Genomic DNA, 12,044 nt, shown 5'->3' with positions numbered 1-12,044 from the left:
CCTAAGAGTATGCAACTAACAGAGTTTTCAACGAAAAACAATTTATAAAGTATAAAAACAAAAATCAATATTGTTTTATAGCCAGATACATTTTTTAATGCTTATAATGATAATATTATAGTTCTGCTTGAACCAAATAAATTGAAATTAACTTTCTCTTACAATTTTTTACAATTTAAAAACTTAATTTAATTTTAAAGAAGCTTTAGACATAATTTGAAAGCCACATTTTTTCACATTTATACTTATTGAATTAATCGAGTTTGTTTTTCATAAACAATTTTTTAACAATTTAAAAAAAACGTTATTAATTTCATAAAATGCAAACTTTTATAAATATATAATCCCACTTGACATTATTTTTTTGTGTGTAATGGGCGAAGGGAAGCGAGTACCTCAAACTTGGCCATAAATTTCATTGCCTTGGCTCCCCCTTCGTTTTATTATTTTTTTATACATTTTCTGCGTTCATGTTATTTTCAAGTTTTGTGGAAATAAATTATGTTCTTGTTGTGTTTTATCAGGCGGAACACGAGACAATTGCCTGCTGCTGCTTCGCTTCTCCTTTCTCTCCCAGAAAAAAAAAATAAAAATGACGAAAAAAAGTTTCCGCCGGCGCTCCGCTTCGCATTTTTTTTCAAATGGAATACAATTTTTTCGCTGCCGCTGCATTGACGGTTGCTACACATGTCAAACTTTCTTTCATATCATTGAATCAGGCAAAGTTACATAAAACTTTTCCTCGCCTACAAGTATGCAACAACATTCAAAACGGCAAACTTGAGCCCTCTGCCTCTGCGTGTATTGGTGTGCGTTTGCGTTTGCGTACATGTGTATCGGAGTGGTGTGAGTGCGACTCACACACACGCGGCGCAGATACAAATCTCAAACATTCGAAACAAATTTGCAAAAAAAAAAAAAATAGAAAGCGAGTTTCTATGGAGAGGCGGACGAGACATGCAGAAAAACCTGAAACTGATAAAGGTAATCGTATTGTTTTCATTGCCTTCCAGTAAACTCTTTGCCCAACTTCATTTCTGCCAAGCCAAATTGATATTTAAATTTATCGTTTTTAGAAAATGGCTCCGCACTCGAAAGACATTGAACGTATGTATATCCAAGAAAGGTATTTATATAGAAGAACATTAAACGCATATCAAGCAATGGTTTTGATATAAAAGGAATAATGATTAGGATTACGGAATTTATAACAGCCAATAATATTTGTATCCTCACGGGAAAGGTATTTTCTGTACTTTCTTAAGCCTCTGGAAAATGTTGCATACTAGGTACCAAAAATTCGCAAAATTACACTGTGCGACAAAATTTAACAAAATCTTTGTTTAAGTTACTTTTTTGATTGTTTTCGGTTAAGGTGCATAAGTTATGCACAAAAATATTTATGCCACCTTCTAAGTGATAGGATTTCTTTTTTTATGATAAATTTTATGAAATTATTATTATGAAAATATTTAACTCAAAATATTATTTTTTTTTTACTTCCAATAAACTATAATTTTTTTTAAAAGTGAAATTTTTTTCTGATTTTTTTTGGCTTTTTCAGAGGTATCCTCGCGTAACAAGTTCCATACGAAGTCGCCCAGGGTATAGAGCTGGGAGAAAAAAATTTTAAAGCATTGTGATAAAAGCCTAACGGTATATTTGCTTAATACATTTTAATTAATAGATATTGAACTTGCATTAACGCTTATAACGGTGAAAAAATATTTTCCCAATATGTGATTATAAGGCTGTGAAATATGCAAAAACACGCGTTTTTGGGACATTTGAGTGTGCGTAGAAGCTGATTGGCTATTGATATTAACAAATCCACAAACTTGTATTCTTATTTTGATTAGTAGAAGTGAAAAATTAGAAAAAATCAACTTAAACATTTTTTTGTCGCACAGTGTTATTTAGCAAAATCAATTATTTTTTCTCAATTTTTCCCATTTTTCCCTTAAAACCTGAATTTTACATTGGACATGGGGCATTTCACCCAAAAATGTATCTTAGGGGCCCTTCCAGTTTTCCTTAAAAATGGGTTAAAAATACAAGCCAATTACAGGGTAGCCGAATTGGCTTCGTTGTGGCGCCAAAAGCGCGTCGACCCAAAAGAGAGTTGGCCATTGGCGCGGTTATTTTGGCCGAGTTCTGCGGACCAAGGAGGCGGTAGATTGTAGGGAAAAGGGAAGGGTAAAGGAAAAAGGGTGAAGGGGGTGAAGGGTAAAGGGTGAAAAAGGGAAGGGAAATGGCGAATGGCTGTTAAATTCGCAAGGCCATGAATCTTTCGGTCGGATTCCTTTGTGCGGGGAGGTCCTTGCAAGGCAATCGGCCGTCGGCGACCAAACCACAATAAATCGTTGCATTTTCCTTACCAACTTTGCGATGCGATGCACTGCGATGCAAGCAAGGAGCTGAAGGTCGGTTGGGGAAAACCCCCGACGCTTTGACACTATTGACAGTTTTATTGCAGGCGAACGTCATTGGCCGCTCTACCTGGCCAAAACAGAGGGCCAAAAGATACAGAATACAGGATGTTGGGCTGCAGGCTGGAGGCTGCAGGATGCAGGATGCAGAATACAGAATACGGGATTCGGTTGAAGGAGGTCGAGGGATCCAGACTGGGGCGTATAAATTGCAATTCCCCCGTCGCGATCGACATGGAAATATATTCGCCGCATCGATTGCGATGCCTTGCACTTTTGTGCTCGCTCGATTAATTGCACTGACTGAGGGATAAAGGATAAAGGATACTGCCTTGGATTCGCTGGATGATTAACGCCAAACGGGCTTCATTTACGAGGCAGCTAAATCGAAAGGAGAAGTGGCAGCATCGAAGCTTGTTTAGGATTTATCAATTCTGATAGGAACTTGAGAGATTTAAGGGAACAGTCAGTTGCGAAATTTAATATACATTTTAAATGTAAATAGTAATAGTAATATAACAAAGTAAATATAGTAAAATCATTGTTTATTAGCGATGGTGCTTTTGAAATTGTATTAGAAACTGAAACCACAACAATTTTCCCACTTCATAATATTTTTTAAACTTAAATTAAATAATTATTATTTGTTTATCGAATATGAATTTTAGTGATCATATCTTTGAACACCTCTTACTTGGCATATTAAATGCAATTATTATATTGTTATTTGGTTTATCTCGACTTGCAGAGCCTGGAGATCGGGGGAAATATAGCGAGTTGCGCTGACCCCGAAACACATTCCGCAGCTCAAAAGGAACGGGAATCTGGTGGCGGGGTAAGCGGCTTAACGGGAAAGATAACGATACACTCGACCGCCGACAAGCGCACTCCGCACTTATCGTCAGGGAAATTTCCCCTCCGCTGACCGTAAAATAACCGCACACAAGGCCCTCCGAAGTGCCACCAATCCACGGGCGGACTGCCGAGCTTCCCACTTTCCCGCTTTCCCACTTAACCGCTTTCCCAGCTTCCACCACCAGTTTTGCCAGTTTCCTTCGCCCCAAGCGGACGTTAAATGCTACAATTTAAGCGGATTTTACAATGCACAACATACAAAGGCATGTGGTAGGCAGGCAGGTGGGGAAATGTGTCGGCTGCCGGGAAATGGGGGGGATTTTCCGGGCGGAGCGAGTGTCCATTAAATGCGCCATGTGGGAACTGCTACAAGATTGCTTGTTTGTTGAACTTGTGTCTAAACATTTGGCCAAAGCCAAGGCGGCTTTCAATTTGTATCCGTTTTTTTTAGCGATGGAAAGGGTGCCCTCTTTTTAAAGTGAAAAATGTACGGAAAATTCTGGGGAAAAGTTCTAACACAATTGTTTTTCTTTCAAAATTTATGGCAGAAGAAAATTATAATTTTTGAGATTTTTGAAATGGAAGATTCTCATCATTTTTGGCACTGGATTTTAAAAACTGATATAGCAGATGAAAATCGTTTTAAAATGTTTTAACAATTCTTAGAATGTATTACATTTTGTATTCTAGCCACAAAAACAGAGATTTTCAAATGTTTTTGGCTTAATAAATTGTTTAAAAATAGAAGAACTTTCCCTCTTTTCAGTGTAACCGAAAAGTAAGTACACCTAAATACTCAGTAGCTGCTGGGTCATTCGCATCACCTGAACTCAGTGATTGTCCCCCCAGCTTGCAGATTGGCGATTTCTATTTGGGTCAGTGTTACTTTCGGGCCACGATAAACGTTGTACAAGTTTCGTTTCTTGTCCCGACCGACAGTTTGTTAGCCGCTTGTTTGTTTGTCCTCCTGCAAAACGGCAAAGGCAATGGAAAATGCAAAGGCAAAGGCAATGACACTGTAGAGGCATCGGTGGGGGCAGGGGAAACACACAGACGACGAGACCACAGCAGCAGCAACGAGAACATTGCCTGGTAGTTCTCATTTCATTTTGCCTTTTTAGCCTCGTGTATTCTGGCCAAATAAATTTCCCCAGCAGATAAATCACATTTTGCCAGCCGGCACAAGGCAAAAGGATCCCCGAGCTGCGCGGGGGAAAGTTGCAGGAAAAACAAAAAACAATTGGCCGGCGAGGCGAACGTCGAAAAATCCGGAGCACCGCTCGCATTTTGCTCGATTCGAATTGGCATTGCTGTGGCAACCCTCGCTGGGAGTCGCAGCTCGAGTTTCAAGACTGCACTGCCAGAAAATACTGAGCTTTCAATTGATTTACGAGGGAGTAAATCAGAAGAGTCAATCTGCTGCTGAAATCGCTTAAAAGGGATAGCAGCAATGGGGTAACAACTTCACAAATTATTTACCAATTTTAGAATTATAAATCAAAAGATTTTGTAAATTAATGTACTAATTTGTACTTAATTTGTTGCTTCCATTTACTTAATTATGAAAGTATTTAATGAATAATAAATATTTAGTTGTTTTCTATATTTACTTTTAAAATAGAAATAGAATCTCCTGCGGATTGACATTTAAATTGTAAGTTGTGGTAATAACAAATATGATAATTCAGGAAATTTGTTTCTAGAGTTTTGGAAATTGTTGAAAAATTGTGATAAAAAAAATACAAACATAATATCACGTTTGATATTATATTATTTTATACAACAAGCTTCGCAAAATAGATTTATTGATAAGACAGTTTCTTTTTTTTCGCACCGTGTGCTGGTCATCCCACTCCTTGAATTCCGGCCACTTTGGGAATGGCCTGGCCTCCTGATACACCGAGGAGTTATTAGTTAAGTTTTTGGCTTCGAACATGGACCGGCCATCAAAGAGGACGCACTGTACCATCCCATATCATACCGCACCGCCCCGCCCCGCCCCGTCCCGATTATATTTAGTCGAACCATCCTCACGAAGCCGAGATTGAAAATTGTGTACAAATTTTTGGGTTTTTGTTTGACTGGTGGCCTGGGTTTTCGAACTTGAGGACGGGATGGGTTGACTATTTGCCCAAAAAATATTGATTGTTGCATGTAAATTGACTTAAATATGGCCTGGCAGCCCACAGAGAAGTACGATTACACACACGCAGCCAGAAACAGGCAGCCAGATGGAAGATTTTATCTGCTGGTAGTTGGCATTGATGATGTTGCCATTTCGGGTTTGTCTGCTTAAATTGGCCAAAGGGCAGCGGCAGATGGGCATTTCATTTCATTTTTTTTCTTGCTTCTGACTTCCTCGGGGTTCGGGGTCGAAGGAACCTTTTGACTCCTCCTCCATAAGAATTTTCCCCCCGACTTTCCCACTCCATTCCATCGCATTGCGTTCGAACTTCGAATTTTCTCGACGCTCTCGATGGAGTGAGGAAAAAGAAAGAGTTTGTTGGCTATGTTGGTGTTTTGGGAAGTGAATAGATCCAATCCAAGGGTCAAAAGCAGTGGTTCCCATTTGCGTTGAGTGTTTAAATTACACTAGAGCAGTCGGGAATAGAAAATAATTACAATTCCATCGCTTTGCAATCCGCTTTTGCAGCACTTTAGTTGCGATTAAAACTCCATTACTCTAAAAAAATCGAAAGGCTGCCCGATATTTTATTCAAGCCTTTAATATTATTACCGGAAAATCGCATTCGATGGCATTTATCATCATAATAAATCAATAAAAAATGTAAACTGATTTAAATTAAGTCGCGACCGCTTCTTAACCGGTTCATTATTTGCGAAAAACACTTATCATGCTTAATGAACTGCCGGAGATTTGTTAATGGATATGGGTAGGTTTAATATTTATGAATACTTTCATTCAAAAGAGGTTTAAAACTGAACGATATCTGTGGATAAACTACTTTATTGAGGCTTACGTACAAATAAAAAATGATTAAATATTTATTAAAAATAAAAGTTCTTCAATAACATTTTGAAATAAACTAGATAAAGGTTTCAGTTCTTTGTAAGAAATTAACCTTAACTCACTTTAAATAAAACCAAATTAAATCCCAGTAAATTCATATAAAAAATCCATACCGATCATTAAACTCTTGGCCCAAAATGAACACAACTAAGCATTGAATTTGGCCCAGAAATGCAGGGTTTGGAGAGCTCCCAGTTCCCATTTCGAGTTTCTGAGCACGGGGCACTCGAGTTGGTCCTTCTGCGAGTGGAAAGTCCTTCTCCGACTCCATCTGTTGCCAATTTATCAAGGGCATCCGCCTGTCGCACATGTGTTGTTCGGGTTTGTTTTTGCCTGGCTCTGGTTGATTGCCATTGCTTTTTGCATTGGTTTAACTTTTGCTGATTTCTGCGTGGCGTTGCTCCCTCGTCGAGTGCTATTCCGTCCCTTCTCCCCCCTTTCTCCCTTTCTCCCTTCCTCCCTTTTCCTCTTTTCCCACTTTCCTTCATTTCCCAAGCTTTTCCTCGCTCTCCCCCGCCTGAAAGTGGCGTTCTTGTTGCTATAATTCGATTAGATTTTGTTTCAGATTACAGATTCAATTTAAATTTCAATCATGAATTGTAGCATTTTGCAATGGCAGGACCAGAGGGGATTCTCCAGATCCTTCCCTCCAGATGGGGAAAAGGGGAATCGGGGAAGTGGGGAAGTGGGGAAATGGGGGCTGCATGGGCTGCGTGTTTGCGGTTTGATTTAGATTTCATGCTTGTTAACACATCGTTTGCAGGACCCCGAATAGTTTTTCCCTCTCCTTCTCCTACTCCTTTTCCTCTTCTTCAGACTTTAAGTTCGGAATTCATAAGCGAAATGAAAGGGAAATCGTGGGGAGCGAGGGGAATTTGGGAGATCTGGGGACTCCTGTCGTCGTCTGGCTTCTGGCAAATCCAATCAACCAGCAATTGCAATATAAACGCGTTGACAAGGAATTCGGGGTCTGGGAAATGTCGGCCACCTGACACAGTCCTTCCTCCACTCCTGCCTGCCATCGGGAACAAAAAGAGGTGCGGAGTGGAGTGGAGTGGGGTAAAAAGGTTGCCAGGATGCCGGCAGGATGCAAGGATGATGCCGGGCCGAAAGGACTGTTGCGACTAGGACAAAAGCCTTCGCTACTCGTCTCGAACATCCTGCGGAGGCCCCACCGTAAAAGTTAAATTTTGTGGAAAAATGCATTCATGTGCATCGAGCAGTGAATCCGATGGAGCCTGCAACACACACACACACACATACAGAGAGAGAGTGGGGCACATTGTGTGCTTACATGTGTCGAAGTCGCATCCGCCGAAGCTCATCCACACATCCGTCTCCCGGCCAGAAGATCCCCAGGATCCCCCATTCCATGTCCATGTGGATGGCGAGGTCCTCTGTCTTGTTGCCATTGGCGGCATTCCATGAAGGATGCGTTGCAATGCGAGGCGCTTAGAAATATATTAGGGTGTCCAAATGCACCGCGTTTTAGTGCAGTGAGAGAAACTAATACCAAATACTACCAAATAGGGAAAAATCTTTTGCAAATGAATTTATATGATGTGAAGTGGTAAATGTGAGGCATTTAATAATTTATTTATTATTGAAAGAACCCATAATATTATGGTATACTTTACATTCATATAAGTAAATTATTTTGTTAAATGTTTGGTTATAAAAATAAGTATGTTTGCCTTTCCAATATTAACAGCTCTTTATATTTAATAAACACGTCATTCCTATTCATTTTCCTTTGCGTAACGATAAGCAACATTATTTTCTTTCAGTGCACTTTGTCTCTGCTCTGTGTGTCTCATCTCAAGCGGTTATTTAGCTCTCGCTGCTGCCGTTGACGTTTTCGCGGAAGTATTGAAAACATATTGAATGCTATAAATTTGCCTCGACTTCCACTCGCTCTGCCTTCAATATCCACTTCCATTTCCCCTTCCCCTTCCCCTTCCACTTCCACTTCCACTTCCCCTTCCACTTCCCCTTCCACTTCCACTTCCATTCCCTTCCGGTCTAAGCAACAAATGACCGTCCATATGGCAAAAGTGGTGGAAGTTGGACTTTTTTCTTATTTTTCCAACTAGCAATAAACCAACTCCTTGCTGTTTTTCCTCTTGGTGAATAACCAATACCTGTACTTTTAATTTAACAGACGGTCTAATGACATTTTTAGATAGTATTTAAGCTATAATTTACTAGAATGTATCCTTAAACGGTTCTTCAATATATTTATAGAAGTATATTTAAGACGTAACTGAGCACCTCGATGCAAACACCTAGATTTGTCCCAAGTAGATACATCCTGGTCAGTGGAAAGGGGATCCTGTCCCCCACCCCAAACTCCACCCCTTTTCGCCTTTCGCCTTTTGCTCGGGTCGCCAAGGACTCGCTTGTGGGCTGCCAATCAATGAATTAGATAAATATTTTCACAGCAAATGGAACGTAATGAAAAGCATGCTTAAGTTGCTCAAAAGCTAACTCAAACAAGGCGGCTAGCGAAATCATTGGGGCAGCCCAACACTCGAGTGCATGGCAAACAGCAACAACAGCAACAACAGCAACAACAACAACAACAATAGTAACAACAACAATAATAATAGATAGGACAACAACAATAGCTGGACACTCGCCGATAAGTTATCGAACGGAGGTCAGAGCAAAAGCGGGCAATTAATCATCGGCAAAACGGCCGAGTGGCCACGGAAAATTCAGTAAGAAAATGTCAAAATGCCAATTAATTAAATTATGCCCGAAGGAGAGTCCACTTGAGCGAGTGCCCACCGTGGCCAAAGGATTTCCAAACATGGCCCACACACTCCAGTCCACAGCCACTTGTCCTCGGATCGACTCGGAGGACTCCCAAGGATTCCCAAGGAGTCCAAGGACTCGAAGGACTCGGAAGAGTCGAAGGATTTGGTGGAGGACTGTGCAAGTGTGGAAATAGCGAAGACAAAAGCCGACAACATCGCCGACATACATGACATATTATTCATTTCGCTCGAAATTGACACAAACACTTAGAGCAACAATAACATGCGCCATTTATTCATGCAGCGCAGTGACGAAGACAAAGACGGCTGGCAAGGATCAGTGGCGACGACTGGATTTTGGAAAAAAAGGGGGGTTCAGAAATGGGTTTTAATTTGGTAAAACCCCAGATGAACGGTGAGGTTTGTCATATTATTTTATTTTTTTTATTTATTTATTTTATTTTATTTAAAATTTGATATTTATACTACTCCACTTGTATTTTTTGAGGTATTACCTTTTCAAGGAATGGAATAAATTTGATTGTAAAACTGGTAGCAGTAACAAATAATAAAATAGAAGAAGAAATAAAAGAAAAATCAAAATTAGAAGAATAAAAGAAGAAATCAAAATATAATTTGACAATTCATTTAAACTTGGTATTGCCAAGATTTTTATGATATTCTGATAATATATTTTTCCACAACCCCACAATTTTCTTCAAATCAAAAATTGCAAATTCTAACTGTATTATATTTCTTCAAGTGTATCGGTCGCTGACAAATGTGTAACCCCCCTTCGCGCGCCTCTGAAAGAAGACAGAGCTGAGGAAAGCGAGCGTAAGATTGCTGCTCCAGTCTGAAGTTGTTTGCCGGCCATATTAGAGACAAAGGACGAGGGACATATGTCAACGGACGAGGCGGGGAGAGGAGTCACGGAATGGCAAGAAGGGGGCGTGGCCGGGCATGCAGCAACAATATGTTTCCTTTCCGTCTGCAGTTACCATTTCCGCTTTTCCGCTTGTAGCTGTCGACTTGTCGGCGAAAAAAGATTTGACAAAACAAAAAAAAAAACTCGGATACTTTGAAATAATAAAAGAGAGCTGAATTTGCCACAACTTTAGATGGGATTGGGCTGTTCAAAATTATTAATAAGGAGCTGATATAACAGGTAACATTGTTCTTTCAATAAAAGATTTAATAGATTTTTATAACAAGAACTTAAATGTAAAAACCAAAAAATAATGCCAATTGTTCTCGAAATCAAAAGATCCCTAAGTTTTCAATTTTCTGTACTAAAGTGTTGAGTTTCAACACGTGCTCTGTCATAACAACTGTTCAATGTTTAATTGTCATCAAATTGCCATTGTGCAGTGTCGTAAAAGTAGTCAATTGACACATTAATTTTATATGGTGTGAAATTGATATAGACATTTCAAGTGGGGAAAAGTACCACTTAAACAAAATTGGTTTTTTAATCGACATGATTATAGTTTCCGCTGGCCAAGTGGCTTTGATAATTGGTTAATTTCAGCAGAGCTGTTGTTACTACTTTAAAGTGCTATTTTTAACAAGGCAACTGGCAGTTGGAAATAGGAAATGACAAAGCATCGGCTGGGATTCAACTCGAAACACGCTAACCGAGTTAACGTACTCTCCTCAAAGGGTAAAAGGGTCTGGAAAATGTCACGGAACTGCGAAGGATTCCGCCTGCGGCTTCCTCAATCCTGGCTGCCACTCACCTTCGCGCTCTCACACGTTTGTCATATTCGCAGCTGTTGTCTACTTAACCAGCAGGCTCTTCACACACACAGACACAAGCACAGGCTCACGGAAAACAAAGCAAGTCCTGCGAGCCGTTATCATCAGTGATGGGAGGTATTGTACTTCAGGGTAGCAATTTATTTACAAGGATTTTACAAAGGTTGTAGTTACACATTTAAAAATTTTAATTTAAAGAAGAAGGAATTTAAAAATAATTGTAACACACTTAATACTTGTATTAAAAAGTAGAAGTAAGTTTGTGGAAGAAACAATTTTTATACCTTATATTTCTATTTATAGACTACAGTTTAGCAATTGAAACTTACTCTTTATTTAATATATTTTATTTGTAAGTCAATTTATTATTTATTTTTCCTATTCCTCTGGTTGAATAGGCCTAATATCCTTGGCATCTCTGGCCATCATCGCGCTGTTTTGCGGCTCTAACTGGGAAGTTGGTCTATTGACAAATACGCAATTGACAGTTTGCAGCACGTAGCTGCGTACAATAACATAACAGGCACGAACGGCAGCAACAACAAACAAGGCCAGGATACGAAGGAAGCACACACTCACACACACGCGAAAGGAACATACAACACACACAGCGACACACGCATACACACCTAAATAGGGAGCACATATCCTGGTAATAGTTGGCATTACAACGCGTCATTCGAAGGAGGCTGCAAATTGATGGCAGGATGGCAGTTGCTTTGGGTTTTTATTAACTGCCAGCCGAAACGGAGACAAGTGTAAGCGAGCAATTATCGGGCCTCCTGTCACGGAAGGTGTTTCTCTATATATACGTGTGTGTGTTTCTCTCTCTGTGTGTGTGTGTTCATGACTCTGGGCATTTATAGAGGGGAGGGAAGCCCCCTTTCTCCGATCAGAGAGACCTGTGCGAAATAACCATTTTGTGGATTTTTCCAACGCATCCTGCTGCTGCTGCTGCTGCTGGCAGAGGGACGATGGCGAAAAACCTTTCGCCAGCAGCCTGCAAATTTATGCTCGCACAACCCACACACATATCCACACACACACACGCGCACAACTCAAATAGAAGCTGCGCGCAAATAAGTGTGCTACATAAATTGCGCTCATTTGTGCGGGCCAGGACGAAGGACGAACTTTCGGCAATTTGCCTTGGCGTGACCTGACCCAAGCAATTGTAGCCACCCGGAATTCGGCGACGCTAACTGCATGCAA

Source organism: Drosophila ficusphila, unplaced genomic scaffold (assembly GCF_018152265.1).
Source record: "Drosophila ficusphila isolate 14025-0441.05 unplaced genomic scaffold, ASM1815226v1 contig_197, whole genome shotgun sequence".
Taxonomy (NCBI): Eukaryota; Metazoa; Arthropoda; class Insecta; order Diptera; family Drosophilidae; genus Drosophila; species Drosophila ficusphila.
Note: the sequence above shows the minus strand (reverse complement) of the source record.